The sequence below is a fragment of the Coccinella septempunctata genome, chromosome 7 (genome assembly GCF_907165205.1).
Source record: "Coccinella septempunctata chromosome 7, icCocSept1.1, whole genome shotgun sequence".
NCBI classification, from domain to species: domain Eukaryota; kingdom Metazoa; phylum Arthropoda; class Insecta; order Coleoptera; family Coccinellidae; genus Coccinella; species Coccinella septempunctata.
The window spans coordinates 30,484,024-30,496,086 of NC_058195.1; the positions used below are offsets into that span (position 1 = coordinate 30,484,024).

Here is a 12,063-nt window from a genome sequence, read left to right on the forward strand (position 1 = left end):
TACTTCTATTGTGAACTGAAAATGAGTTGAAAAGTGCAGAAAATTTTCCTTAGCAACTTTATGTAAATACAATACAGTACAATCGCGTTAATATAAACACAAAAAATTCCGGCTTGTTCATATTACAGGAACTGTTCATATTTCTGAAGGTCAAGAAAAATAATTTTTTCACAGGTTCTCTAGGTTTTTTTTTCCTTACTGAGTACAAAAATATCGATAAAATTATACATAAAAAGTCTACTGAAAAAGAAAAACCATCAGATATTCAAAAAATAATAAATCAAAATTGATTATAATGGCTCATATTTTGTGGAGAAAAATGATGTCTTCTTCGCGAAAAATTTCGATTAAACCGCTTTTTCATGTATGTTTTTCAGGGTAAGTATCTCGATCAAACTAACGATAAATCGTGAAAACAAATTCATTCCTTGGAATAAACTAGACAAGTTACTACAAGTTCATACTAGTGAGATTCTACTTTGTTCATATTACAGAGTAGTCCATACAAAAAATTTTGTGTTCATATTACGGAGTGGTTCATATGATCGCGTGTTCATATTAACGCGATTGTACTGTATGTGATACTGTATATCAATTTTCATTACGAATTAGGATCATCATATGTTATGATATATGACTTCAAAGCCATTTGAGGCAAAATTCATTTATCTGTAGGGAAATTACTGCCTTCTCATTATGCATTCTTTGCATTCGTTCGTAGCCATAATAACCAAAAACCATTGATCTAGGGTACCCATAGATGTGCGAGCAATATAAAATCTGTGATACTCCATTGAATTCCTATAGAGAATAAAGGCACATTGATGAGTCAGGAACCATAATGATTAAAATGCTACAGATATACAGATTTTCGACAAAATGTGGATACAATTCATGGATAAGACGAAAAAATATTTGTAATTTCGACAACCTAATATAGAAAATAATTTTGATTTCGATATTTCATCCGATATAATTAAATTTTTATTTCTACTTAAGACTGGAACACATGTATATTCTTTAAGAATTCCTCGAGGAATTCCATATAGAACAAACGAATGGAGTGATTGATTCATCGAAATCATTTGAGAAATGAGTCTTAAATATTTAATTCATCTGAATTTTCTTGAAATTTATTTCTCCCAAATTACAGTTTTCGAAAAATATTTAAAATTCGGTTTGTCAAATTATGCAACGCCTTTCTGTTCACAAGGATCTTACTTATGGATCGTTTATGGTATATAATCTTTATGATGTTTTGAAATATGGAATGCAAAAAAAACGTGTTTGCCATTTAGGTACTACTTACAGCCAAATTCAGTAGGAGGGGTGAGGGATGGTCCTCGAGTTGTTTGATATTTTTGAAAGAGTATTTGAAGAGTTTTTACGCCTGCGACAGTACAGTTCTAGTATTTTTTCGGTGACGGTTAAATATTCTTGCAACGACAAAAAGAGATAATCATCATGTTCGCCTTAGTGCTGTTTGGGAAGAAAAATGTGAGTGCTCCTTATAAAAGCTGTGGCCGTTTTGAGGCGGAACTAATTGCGGAAAGCAGTGAGTATATAATTTTCATAATTTTTAATTCTTGATTATACTTGAGATAATTTCAGATAATAGGAAGGAGCTTTTAACTCTGAAGCAGAAGTTAGAGGCTGAAGAAAAAAATTCATCTGAATCTACATCAAGTAGGTTTACTGCTGAAATCAAACATTATACCGATTTTTCTTCTTAATCATCGAGATGAATAATTTCTTTTTTTCGTTGTTGTATAAATAAAATGAAATTGAATATTTTTTCATTTTTCAGAAACGACTGTGAATAGTGAAATCACTGTCATTTCAAGCAAAGATGATGAAAAATCCAATCAAAGACAAGGTAATTATGAAAAACTCATATCCTTTGTTTGTATCTTGATGTTTATATAAAATTCGTTATTATTTACAAAAGACGATTTGGAAATCTTCAATGATGAAAATTCAATCAGGAATCCCGGGACAGCCATTGTATTTGAAGGTAGGAATTGAATATTAATCCATCATTGATTTTAAATAGATGCAATTGCAGTAATGCAGCAAAAATCAAGAATCTTTCAACCGAATATATTGAAAAATTTATTTTTTACCGCTCACCGATGATATAGATATAGCAGACATAAATTTTTTTCATTTGCAGAGAATATTGAATATTGGTGATACCAGAACTACAACTTTTTTACCCAACGAGATAGAGGAAAATGAATGTGCCATTCATGTCGTCTTTTTTCGAGAAACTGATAATGCCATCAACTGCATTCCTCCATATTCTTTTGTTTTCCAATACATTTTTATCGGAACGGTACACCCGACGGAAAAAAATAGTATGTTTTTGTGTACGGGTTGGGCAAAATTGGTGATACCTGAACTACAATTTTTTTACCCAACGAAATAGAAGAAGATGAATGTGCCATTCATGACGTCTTTTTTCGAGAAACTAATAATGCCATCGACTGCATTCCTCTATATTCTTTTGTTTCAGGCCCGGTACTTTCACCTTCGAATAAATTTTATTCAACGAATAATGACGTATCGACATTCCATCTATGACAAATAAACTCTTCTAATTAAGTTTCAATGACAGATTTATTCGATGAATAACACTATCTGAAAGTGAAAAGACTGCATTTTTACTTATCCTAAGAATAAGACTTAATAAATGCGAATAAATTTATTTATTCGCAGGTGAAAGTACCGGGCCTTAGAGTTATAGGGCAAAATTTAAATTTGGGCGATTTTAACTTTGATCATTATCTCCGTTCCTGTTTGTGCTAGGATGTTGAAATGAAAACCTCATACAGATACTTTTTTGATAGCAATCCAGTGGCGTTCTTTGATTTTTTCCAACAGGTATATTTGCTGAGCTATAATATCGTTGTGTTGTTTTTTATGGAAACAGTCGTTTAAAGTGAAATAGAAAGAATCGCTATTTTCCGTTTCAGAAATATATCATACATCGCCCTCAGATTCGTTCAGATATCATGAAAAATATAGTATGTGAATTTTAAATGATTGAGTATTAAGTAGGCTGAATCACAGAATAATATGTCTCTACGCATGGTCCAATTATTACTTTGCGTTTGAATACTAGATTCAATCCTCCATGGTTTGATCTCGGTTTAAAACATTTAGTCATTACTGGCGGCATTACGGAAATATTCGAAAATTACGAGAACGTAATCAACCGAATGTTAGGTATTTCAAACAGTTGGCAGATAAGTTCGCTGTGTTTGGTTCTTTCAAAAGCCACGTTCGAGGAAATATTCGTTTAGATATAATAAAAAATAGAGTTTGTATCTATGTTAAATTTAAAATGAAGAGTATTATGTAGGCTGAATTATAGATAGAGATCAAACCATGGAGGATTGAATCAAGTATTCAATCGTAAAATAATAATTAAACCATGCCTAGAGACATATTATTCTGCGATTCAGCCTACTCAATCATTTAAAATTCACATACAAACTATATTTTTCATAATATCTGAACGAATCTGAGGGCGATGTTTGATGTATGATATATTCCTGAAACGGGAAAGAAACGGCGATTCTTTCTAGATCATTTTAAACGACTATTTCCATAAGAAGAAACACAACTTGATGTTATAGCTAGGCAAATATACCTTTCGGAAAAAGTCATAGTACGCCACTGGATTGCTATGAAAAAGTGTCTATATAATTTTTTCATTTCAACATCCTAGTACAAACAGGAACGGAGATAATGACCAAAGTTGAAATCGCCCAAATTTCAATTTTGGCCTATAACTCTAAAACAAAAGGAGATAGATGAATGCAGTTGATGGCATTATAAGTTTCTCGAAAAAAGGCGACATGAATGGCACATTCATTTTCATAGATTAGAACTATTTATTCCGGACAATATTATTTAGACTTCGAAACTCACATACAATTAAAATGACCTAATTTTTTTAGCTTAATAGACTGCATATCTCAAAAACAATAATGTATGAATATAACTGGTATTTTGTTTAAATTCATGAAAATAATATTTTACAGCTCCGTCACCTAATGTCAAATGCCGTAGGATGCGTTGGTCTGAAGAAGAGAAACGAATAGCTTCAGAAGGCTTCAAAGAATACATTATGAATAATACATTGCCATCATTCCAAAAATGCACGAGGTCATGAATACAAATCCAGGTGTATTTCAAAGAAGTGTAGCCACTACTAAAACCTGGGTCAAAAATGAAAACCTGAAAAAATCAAGAGAGGGAATTAAATAATGGGATATCTGTTGAAGTAAGAACTGCTGGCCAAAGTTGATTTGGGACCAGTCCACTTCTATAAAGCAACCTGCTGACAACTAATATTATGTTCGGCCTAATGCGCATGCGCAACTAAGTTAGGTACACGTGCTATTAATGGTGCAGAAGCCAGTTCTGTCGGGAATGCGAATAGATAAAGGCTAATCTCACTATTAATAGTTTCAAGCGACCATCGGCCATTTTGTATTATTCACCTGTGTGTTAAATATATCTTTAAATAAACTTTGTTAAAACCGTCTCATCAGTTTCAAAAGTATCCACCCTCACATGGTAGCAGCGCTTGTGTGTATGTGCGTGCGTATTAATTAACAAACAGAAGACCACGTGTTAAACAGAAGACTAGAAGACCACGTGTTAAACAGAAGACTAGACGACCACGTGTTCAACAACTAGCATGTTCAATCAAGAAGAGATGATCGAGATGGACCAATCCGATGCAAGCGAAAGGTCAACGATGGGAGTACCAGAAAATATTTTTGCAATGCTCACGAACACCAATTTCGTGAAGATGTTGGCAGAGCAAATAAACAACTTGAATCCTCCGGCAACCTCATCAGGAAGCACAATAACGGAACCATCTGTGGAGAAGGTCAATATACCCACCTTCATAATACCTCAATTTGAAAACAGCGACAAGCTGAGGGGTCATTCCAATTTCCGCTCATGGAAGCAAAGAGTCGAGCGTGACATTAGGGCCCTAGGAAGATCCCAATTTTTACTGCACAACATGGGTGGACCAGAGTGTAACATGAGCGTAGAAGAGAAAAACATGTACAACGCTCAAGTACTACAATACTTGGAAGCATCTTTGCAGCACGCTCCCAGAGCTATAATAGAAAGCGAAGAATCGGCAGCTGAAGCCTTCAAGAAACTTATCCAAATGTTCGGCAAAAATGATGTTCAAAAAATGGTGGAAGTTTTAGACAATTTTGGAAAAATCACATTTTACCCGAAGATGAACCCGGTGAACTTCGTCTCACAATTCGAAAAAGGAGTTCAAGAATTCAAGGAACTGGGCTTTCCGTTGGACCCGAAGATCATAGTGGGATATTTTCTACATAAAATCAAGGATGCTAATGGTTTCTTGGCGTTTTTCACCACAATGGCTACACTACCAGAGGAAACGAGGACGTACGAGTTCGTAAAGAATGCCTTTCTGGAGGTGGCGAATAGCCAATATTTCAAGGAAGCAGAAAACAGTATGTATAAGAATGAATCAAATGATAGTTTGGATATTTGTTCCGAGTGTTTTGGTATTACGGGTGAGAATCCCAATACTGAGATCAATGAAGTGTATACTGTATGCTCTTTTTGTATTGACGATCCCATTGGAGAATGTACTTTTGCTAATCCTAATTCAGTTTCAGTGCTCTGCATCAAATGTGGTAAGAGAGATGATAATAATTGTTGTGATTTTTGTTTAGAGAATAGGTCTGATCGAACAAACAGGGATGGTTCAAAGAAAGAGAAATATCAAGCCAAGAGGTCTCCTTATTTTAAAGAGAAAAGGGCAGAAAAGAGTCCTTACACACTGAATCAGTTGGAGAAAATAAAGAAAATGACACCAGCTGAAAAGCGTGATGCAAGTTGCAGAAAATGTGGTTTGATGTTCCACAAGTCAAACACATGTGTGAACACAGAGAGATTCTGCTTTTATTGCCATAAGAAGGGACACGAAAAGAAGGACTGTAGGAAACTGAAAGATCAAAAATCTAGTAAGTCATTGTTCGTTTGAATAATTTCAGTATGTTTGCAACATTTCTAGTTGATTCTGGTGCATCTCACCATGTAGTGAATGTACAGAATATTTTGTTGAACTATCAGGCTTATAAAGAGCCGATATCTGTTGTTTTGGCATCGGAAACTGAAAGCACTATGTCAATGGGTCAGGGAACACTTCCATTACTAGTACAGTTTGGAAAAAGTTCGCACATTGTACATCTAGCTAATGTTCAGTATGTCCCCGAAGTAAGGGATAATATTCTCAGTGTCCGTGCATTTAATATTCAGTTTGGGACAAGTCTTGTGCTAAATGCTAATAATGGATTTATTTTATCTAGAAAATTAAGAAGAAAGATCTCCCTGCTCTTTGTATCGGATGGCGTTTATCGAATTTCAGCAAGAGTCAATCCTGGTGATACAAGTAGAAGTAGTATCAACAAAATTAATGTAAATAAAGTAGAAAGTATAAATAAACAGTTAAGTTCGAAAGATAATTCTAGTTTTAAAATGAAACTCTCAGTTATCAAATCCAATAAGAAAGTCAATAATAGTAGAAGAGAAACACGAAAATTACGTAAAAGATTTACTCGTAATCAGTTAAAAATGTTGGCTCAGGAAGGTAGTATGTGGCATCGTAGAATGGGTCATATATCATCTTCTTACTTAGGAAAATTACCTAATGTTGTTCAAGGAGTTAAAGAACTCACGTATAATCTCAGTACTGGTAATTGTACAATTTGTTCTAAAGCAAAAATGACCAGAAAAACATGTGCAAAAGAAAGAGATCGAGCCACTAGAGCTTGTGAAATTCTTCATTCAGATCTATTAACTGTCAATCCGCCAACACATTACACTAAGAAAAAGTATATTTTAATTGTTCTAGATGATTATTCAAGATATGCACAAATTTTCCTGATGAAAAAAAAGTCTGAAACTTTCAAGTTTTTGAAGTCTGCTTTGAACTATCTTCAGTCATTATTTCCTAGTCCTGGTCAATTCAGAAAATTACGTTGTGATAATGGAACAGAGTTCATCAGCGAATCTTGTCAACAAGTTCTCGATCAGTTTGGTATTCAAATTCAGTTAGCAGAACCTTATCAACATGAGCATAATGGAACTGCTGAAAGGTTCAATAGAACACTCCAAGAAAGGGCTAGAGCCTTGTTATTTGAATCAGGCTTTCCAAATACTTTCTGGGGTTTTGCATTTTCGACTGCTTGCTATCTATACAATCGTACGCCTCATTCATCATTAGACTTTTTGACTCCATATGAAAAACTCTATGGAAAACAAGCCGATCTGCAAAATATAAGAATTTTCGGTTCACAGGCAGAAGTTAGAAATGAAAATGTTCCAAAAGGTAAAAAGTTGAATGCAAGATCTAGCACAATGTATTTAATAGGATATACCGATACTGGCTATTTGTTGTATGATCCTAAAACCTGTAAGACTATTACATCTTGTAATGTTCTAATAAATGAAGAATTTACCTACAAGTCATATGAATCAAAGTTATCAGTCCCAAGTGATGAATTAACAGTTTCTTCTGAATCTGTTGAGTCCAGTGAGAACGTTTCTGTTACGCCCTCTGTAGGCAATTCTGTTGCGTCCATTACGGACATATCTGTTGTGCCACCTACTGGCAATTCTGTTGTATCAGTTGCAAACAATCCTGTTGAAATGAAATCAGTTGAACAAAACTCTGATTCTGTAAGAACTACAAGTCCAGTACAGAGTAGCTCCAACAATTCTGTTGATAAAACAAGTGCTACAAATATGTTAGAAAATGTTTCAGTTAGCTCTCAGATAAATAATGAGATAGAATATGAAGAAATATCCCAGCTAGATGATTTTGATGGCAATGAAACCAGTGGACTTGATATGCCGCAAATTTCAGTTAATGCCACAATTTTGAATCCATTTGGTTTTGTATATGATACAAAAATCTATCAGACAAGTAAAACACCTCAAACATATCTGGAAGCAATGACATGTTCAGAAAGTAGTAAATGGATTACTGCCATTCAGTCCGAACTTGAAGCTATAAACCAACATGAAGTTTGGGAAATTGTGGAAAGAAAACAAGGTATGAAAAGTATTCCGTTGAAATGGGTATTTACAGTTAAGGACAATGGTGTGTGTAAGGCTCGTTTAGTTGTTGTAGGATGCAAAGATACTGAAAAGTATACTCCTGAGGAAACTGCATCTCCTACACCAGCTCTATCAGTTGTTAAATTATTATTTGCTTTGTCAGTTTCTAGGAATTGGCATGTTGAACAGTTGGATGTCAAAACAGCATTTCTTCATGGTGAAATTGATCGACCAAAATATGTAAGTGTTCCTGAAGGAATCAATCTTGATAAATCAAAGGTAATATTGAAGTTACGAAAAGCTCTTTATGGATTATCTATAGCACCGAAATGTTGGTTTATGACACTTGATAATTTTCTGAAGGATTCTGGTTTTGAATCAAATTTACGAGAACCATGTTTATATAAGAAAAAGGAAGATAGTAATATCATTTTGATTTTAGTATATGTTGATGATCTATTAATTACAGGTAGTTGTAGAAACCTTATTCAGGAAAATGTGAATATGTTGAAGTCACGTTTTAAGGTAAAACAATTTGGCTTTCCTACAAAATTTCTTGGTTTGGAAATCACTAGATCAGAAAATCAGTTGTTTCTTCATCAAACACAGTTTGTTAATGAAATGTTGAAGGAATTTCGAATGGAAAACTCAAATTCAGTTGACACTCCTTTAGTTCCTCAAGGAAATCATAAAGTTCCGGAAGTAACGAATGAAGCAGATTTTCCGTATAAGAAAGCTATAGGTTCCCTACTGTATTTAAGTATGTTCACAAGACCTGATATATCCTTTGCCGTAGGTTATTTGGCTAGATTCCAAGCTAATCCACAGCAGTATCATTGGACATTAGTTAAAAGAGTTTTCAGGTATTTGAAAGGTACAAGTCAGTTAGGTCTAAAATTCACAGTAGGATCCCCAATTTTGTCATGTTATTGTGATGCAGATTTTTCAGGTGATAAGTGTGGTCAAAAGTCGACCACAGGCATTTGGTAATCCTGTTGTATGGTGCTCAAAACTTCAATCAACAATAGCACAAAGTTCAGCAGAAGCGGAATTTATTGCACTTACTCATGCTACTAATGAAATTCTATTTTTAGCACAATTATTAGAAGAGACTGTGGGTCTCAGAGCATTTCCAGTTAATATATATAAAGACAATGAAGCAGCAAGACGTAACTGTCTGGCTAGCACAAGTAAAAGCCGCTTGAAGTATGTGGAACGTAAATATTTATTGATTCGTCAACACGTAAGAGATAAGAAAATTAATATTGTGAAGATTAATACCAATGATCAGATTGCTGACATTCTAACAAAACCATTGAATGCAGCAAAGCTCACTAAGTTTCGTGATCACCTTGTATTCTATGAGGTTTGATTTGCATGAAAATATCCAATTCAAGCAAAAGATGATAACCAAGTAATAAGTCATAATGATTCAATATTATAGGAAGAAAATGAGAAAAGTCAATGACAAACTCAAAACATGCTCTGTTTGATCAAACATTTCATAAGTAATATTAATTTTTTCTTTTCAGTCATTATGTATACCTTATCTGAGTAGTGTTATAAATGATCTTCGATCTAAAACATACTCTGATAATGAATTCTGTTGTTTATCTTAGTATCTTGAAAGGATCTTCGATCCCTTAGGTACTTTGGTAATATGTCTGTTGAGTGTTTTATCTGTATATTGTGGAAAGGTTCTTCGTTCCTGGAAACATAATCTGATAATACTCAAAATTTGTTGTATATTTGTTCGAGTTATATTGGAAGGGTCTTTGGACCCTGGAGATATAATTTGATGAATATACATGTTGAAGTGTTCATTTGAGACATGTAGGAAGGGTCTCCGGTCCCTGGATACATACTCTTACGAATACTAGTGTCTTGATTTGGAAGGGTCTCCGGTCCCTGGAAATGATAGATGCGAAATCCAAAATTCTGACCACATATGTGTGTAATGAATTAATCATGTTAGTCCGATATGATGGAACATACTATGTATGTGATCAGTCATGTCATTTATATGTTGATCTACTATGTGATATGCATGCATTATGGCATATGTATCTGTTGATCAGTTTCAGTTGATATGATGGTATAATATCACTTGTGGGAAGGGTCTCCGGTCCCTGGACACAATGTATTGATACCATACCAAATATTAAGGACAGTTGGTTCGCTATAAGGAACCCTATTCCATTGCCTCACAGCAACAGCTCTGTATGGTTCCACTGACAATCCTGTTGTAGGTTTAAGGCTTGATTTATATAAATTCTAATAAAAATACTATCTATTGTATACTTTATATATATTCTATATTTCTTAGTTTATCGAAGTCAGTTAAATGGAACTTTCAGTTTTCTGTTGATTAGTTGTCAAGTCCTCAGTTTGGGAGGGGGTGTTGAAGTAAGAACTGCTGGCCAAAGTTGATTTGGGACCAGTCCACTTCTATAAAGCAACCTGCTGACAACTAATATTATGTTCGGCCTAATGCGCATGCGCAACTAAGTTAGGTACACGTGCTATTAATGGTGCAGAAGCCAGTTCTGTCGGGAATGCGAATAGATAAAGGCTAATCTCACTATTAATAGTTTCAAGCGACCATCGGCCATTTTGTATTATTCACCTGTGTGTTAAATATATCTTTAAATAAACTTTGTTAAAACCGTCTCATCAGTTTCAAAAGTATCCACCCTCACAATATCCAATATTTTGACTATATATGTATGATATCAAATTATGTTTTTATTCTTTCTCTATATATGTTATTATTCTAACGTGTTTCGTATAAATAGGTATGTATTATGTATATTATTTTATATATATATATATATATTAAAAATTATTTCATCAACTCCTGAATTTTCATTCACATAATTTTTTCAATAAATTTGAGTATTTTTCTTATATGTTGTATAAATTTTCCTATATTCTCATGTGAATTGAATTGAATTCGATGCAACATGGTAAATTAGAATTATTTTCTATTGCTCATCAACTAATATAATGAGTTTCATTTCAGTTTTGCATTTTTACCATATTTTCACACTTTTTGTAAGAATATGTAGCTATAAAATACAACTTATCAGTCGACCAAATCAATGAGCTATCCACAATTATATCATAGGGGAATTCATAATGAAATGGAACATTCAAATTTATATACACTGGTCCCAATAATTACCGTTGTATCTATTTTTGAAACGGTCCTGATATGTACCGATAGACTAACGAAAACTTATGGGGACCGGTCCCAATAAGTACCGCTGCATCTAAAAACATATGGGGACCGGTCCAATAAGTACCGAAGGTCCCCATATGTACCGCGCGATCTCCGAAACGGTCCCCATATGTACCGCTGTACATAGATATATATATATATATATATATATATATATATATATATATATATATATATATATATATATATATATATATATATATATATATATATATATATATATATATATATATATATATATATATATATATATATATATTCTTTTGAAAAAGAGTGTTACAAATTTTTACAATCTGAAAATAACAATGAAGCGGGTGTAAAGAAATGGAACAAGAGACAGATCCTAAAAATAGATATTCACTTATTAATGTCAAAACTCCAAAATCAACTTCACTAGAAAAGTGCCTATGTCACAAGGCACTCTTGATTGGTACCAGCAATCGAAATCTAAATTATCTGTACATACCAGTTTGATGAACAGCAGGATTGAAACTATTATTAAAACTACGTCACCAATTCTCAATCCTGTGAGTCCAAACTCGTGAAGACAAAAATTGAACATAAACCAAAAATCTGCAGCGCTCGTTCAGTATCCTTGATGTTCTTGGATCTTAGGTAAATTGAATTCTCTGTCGACAGCACTCTTATATTTTACGTTATATTCCAAACGTAAACTCAAGAAGAAAAAGTCG

General features: G+C 33.6%; 1 long non-coding RNA gene across 2 annotated transcripts; it reads left to right on the top strand.

The window, feature by feature from the left end:
* Window positions 1–1,495: 1,495 nt before the first annotated feature.
* On the top strand, window positions 1,496–4,211 carry LOC123316354. 2 transcript variants are annotated; one of them, XR_006538062.1, is made up of 4 exons: window positions 1,496–1,686; window positions 1,808–1,876; window positions 1,949–2,014; window positions 4,050–4,211. It is a non-coding gene; the product is annotated as an uncharacterized LOC123316354 (long non-coding RNA). The 2 variants fall into 2 exon arrangements; XR_006538061.1 differs by having other exon boundaries at window positions 1,496–1,876.
* Window positions 4,212–12,063: the final 7,852 nt, after the last annotated feature.